The following is a 3,794-nucleotide window of genomic DNA, read 5'->3' on the forward strand; positions in this document are numbered from 1 at the left end:
CAAATTTATTCGCACCCACAGAAAGGGCTTTAGTATAAAAAGCCTCCGAAATGTTTTCGTTGGGCACGGAACAATCCGCTGAGCAGGCGTTGTACGTACGCTCCATATTTAGACACAGAACATTCTAGGGCTCTTCCTGTCCGTATACGCGTAAAAAAAAAAGAAGCTTTGCTGAGTTCAATTGCCCAAGCCTTCCAATGTTGCACCATATGTTTTCTCCTTTCCACTTCCTCTCACTATAAAAAGGTATATCCTGATGACTCACGCCGCTTCGCGAGGGCTTTCTTGGCACAGGGCGCCAGCTTTGACCAACCAGCTTCCCTTACCTGACGTGTGAATGATTTGTTGAGGTTGTGCAGCCAATGATAGAGCAGCAAGCCTGCTTTTTTTTTGTTTGTCGCCTTTCTATGTTAAACAAACGGCGCTCTCTTATTGGATAATCAATTCTATGCCATACTTCGTCATCTCTTCTTTCGTTCCTTCTTTTCCTGGACAGCTCGTATAAAAGAACTTCGCACAACAGCGTTGATCCAGGTTTCAACAACGACTTTTGGAAGTTACAGACGGTGAGTGCCTGCTTCAGTTCTGGCGTAAAATTTGCGGTTTTTTCTCTATATTCTAACATGTTACCAAGCTAAGAAAGGTGCCCGTTATTTTTGTAAGCCTGCTGAATGCATGAAGTAGCAAAACTCTACATTAACAGGAGCACTGCTCAACAATGCCCACGAGCAGCTACATGTTGTAATGCCACTAAGCTTTCCACGGTGCTTTTGTAGGGAAATTGTACGTGCGACTAGAAGCGCTCTAAAAACTTGTACATATGTTTTCCAGTCCCTGAGAGAAGAACGTGATGGATCCAGTTTAAGTTCAGATGGATTTGGGGGCACGGTGAGGGTTGCTGTGCGGGATAATGTTGAAGTGTATTTTTAATTAAGGGACTGAGTAAGCATTCATGAACACTCTATTTCTGATTGTATCGTCGATTACTAGAAACGTCTCTAAACCTGGCCCTGAGTACTTGAAAAACCAAACTCCAATAGTTTACACAACTAGCACATTTCAACGTCTTTATTTTAGATAGAGTAGGTGACATGTAACAGGTAGCCTGCATAAAAGTTTACAGTTTGTGGGTTAATTTGGAACCTTCGTGTAGAGGTCCTATGCGAAGTGTGTAGGGTCTCTCCAGTGGGTAAACTAAACCTGGCAACGACACTGCGTTTGCACGTGCATCTTCGATAAAGAAAGCGTTTGTCGAAAATTGCTTAGCCCAGTTCATTCAGAAGATTGTTACATGCGTTTACAAGCAATGTTTTTCAGTGTGCACCTATAAATATATATAGCTGTTAGTTCTCGTTTCGTTGTAAATTTGACATTCGGTTTGACATTCGGCGAAAACCTAAAGTTGTGTGAATAATTGTGGAATTTGCGGGTGACTCCTCAAAGCCTAATTAGCCTTGGCTTGAAGTTTACACGAATGTGTGGTAAACCTCACCAGTGTTCTCGATGTGGTAGACGTAACCGATAGTTTAAAATTGGTCAAAATGGGGAACAAGGTTTGGTTGACGTATAGGCGGCGTTTAGTGTACGATAATGAAAAAAATTGTTGTAAGTTACTAATTCATAAACTGCAAAGCTTTATCCTGTCGTAATCAGCCATGTTCCCCATTTGCCGCACGCACCAAGATGTCACCACCTAAAAATGTGCAGTGCCCGTTTATCTGCAATGTACCGATAAAATGAAACTGTGGTAGATAAAAAGTAAATGCTTAATCAAGCTCTCCAAATTGTAAACAGGAGCTTCAAGAACCATGCAGAATGTTTCCCCATTTTACAGAAAGATTGAACAGCGGCATTCTGTTCCTATTTTGTAGGAAATTAGTTACATAAACGCTCATCAAACTGAGCGTGTATTGTCTGCCATTAGTCGTGACTTAGGCATCAAATACTTGTTGTACAGCTCGAAAGCGTTAAATGAGCGTGATATGCAGCTATTTCATGGTACACTATCACAACGAAATGTGACTCCGAGTTGAAACCTGCAGTTGAAACGATTAAAATGTGTCGTTAAGAACGGGCATTAGACGTTATTTATATAACTGCTCGAATTAAGCGGTTTTGTTGGCAAAAATTCGGCTGTGGTATTCCAACATAGAATACGACTGTTATGTTCATTGATGAAGGCTACAAACTCAGTACAAACTAGGGATAAATGAATTCTTTGAGAAATAAAAACTGGCTTCTTTTTTCACAGGTGTCCCCTACCACATCAAGGCAAAATGAACGCAAAGGGCATCCTCGCAGTACTGGCTGCTTGCGCTTTACTTGTTGCAGGTTTGTATAAATAGCACTGCATTACATCATTTTATGTCGCAATTCCCATTTTACAGTAACTTCAACTGTAAAGCCATGTAAAGGGTTATCATTTTTGCATCCGCTAGCCCATATTACTGCTGCCTCCAGCAATGATGTTCTTTCGGCACATACTACCATATTTCATTGAGAAACGCATCACCATGGTGGATATTGTCTTGTCATCATGATCCGAATTGCGGCCTATGAGTAGGCTTCTCTTCACGCCACACACGGCCATCATCCATAATCATGTCGCATCATGGTGACCCTACTGGCTGTGTTGGCCTGGCAGTCGCTTTCCAAAGCACACATCGTGCTACTACTGCACCATTATTTCAACGAAGGCATGTTTTTCTTGTTTTTGACCACTTTTCCTCAGAAGGCCATGCTCTAGCTCAAGGAAAGAAATTATTAAAACATTCGTATCAACTATATTAAACGATTTTAATTCCATATGCTCGAGAACATGTAAAATGCACACGAAACTTGCAGGTTACTTGCACTTTGGTGACATGTATGAAATCTTCACTTTTTTTTATGGATCCATGGAGCTGCTTAATCTTTCACTGAACAGTAGGCGCGGTTAATTCATAGCGCCTAACGTGCAAAAGCAGTTCTGGTGATATGAGACAAGCCATACTCGGGTACTACAGCGTTCTTAACCGGGTTGCAAACTCGTTGTCCATGTACATTGTTCCATTTAACCCACACTATACCATGGCCGCGGTGGGCGAGAATCGAAGCCGCGTGATCGTGCTCGGCAGGAGAACGCCCTGGCCGCTGAGCCACAGCAGCGAGTGAACGCTAGGCATGCGCGTCGGGTGAATGCGTGAATGAATGCAGAAAAAAACGCCCAATTACTCATTCACATCTTTCTTCGTTACGGCGTCCAAAGACTTAATCGTTTTCCTAATGAATTTTACGTCTCAAGATAGAAATTGATGCCTTTCTTCCTTGACCAGGCACGTCAGCCTGCGGTGGCGAGGGCCGCTCCGAGTCAGGAAGATGCGGTGACGGCGAAGCCCGCAGCGAACAAGGAGCTGCCGAGGCCCGCCTGGACAGCGCTGCAATGTCCGGCGAGTCGGCTCGCTGCGGTGGCCAGTCCGGTCGCTGCGATGGCTAGCGGCGCCTTCGCATACGCAGCTTCTTCCAACCAAAGCCAGCAGTATTTAACCAAATGCTGGGTGGTGGTTTCAAGTCACTGAACAGAATCGTTTCGAAATAAATTGGCTTTGCTTGTATTCTGGCTTTCTTTGTTTAAATAGCACACTGTTTCCAAAGTGTAGAGCAATGTTCACAGATGTACTATCTTAAATACGTACGAAATGCGTGTCCTCAAGCATTTCTTTAATTCCCAGGAGCAACTGTAGCAAAAATTGGAGGACGCTTGAGTTTCGCCTTCAAGAGTAGAACGCGATAGCGTTATCGCACCCCGTTCGCAC

General features: G+C 43.5%; 1 long non-coding RNA gene across 1 annotated transcript; it reads left to right on the forward strand.

Annotated features, from left to right (window-relative positions):
- The first annotated feature begins 496 nt into the window (after nucleotides 1–496).
- On the forward strand, nucleotides 497–3,593 carry LOC126525190 (uncharacterized). Its single transcript, XR_011893090.1, has 3 exons — nucleotides 497–566; nucleotides 2,252–2,331; nucleotides 3,315–3,593. It is a non-coding gene; the product is annotated as an uncharacterized lncRNA (long non-coding RNA).
- The last annotated feature ends 201 nt before the right edge of the window (nucleotides 3,594–3,794 follow it).

Source organism: Dermacentor andersoni, chromosome 3, assembly GCF_023375885.2.
Source record: "Dermacentor andersoni chromosome 3, qqDerAnde1_hic_scaffold, whole genome shotgun sequence".
In the NCBI taxonomy this organism is placed as follows: Eukaryota; Metazoa; Arthropoda; class Arachnida; order Ixodida; family Ixodidae; genus Dermacentor; species Dermacentor andersoni.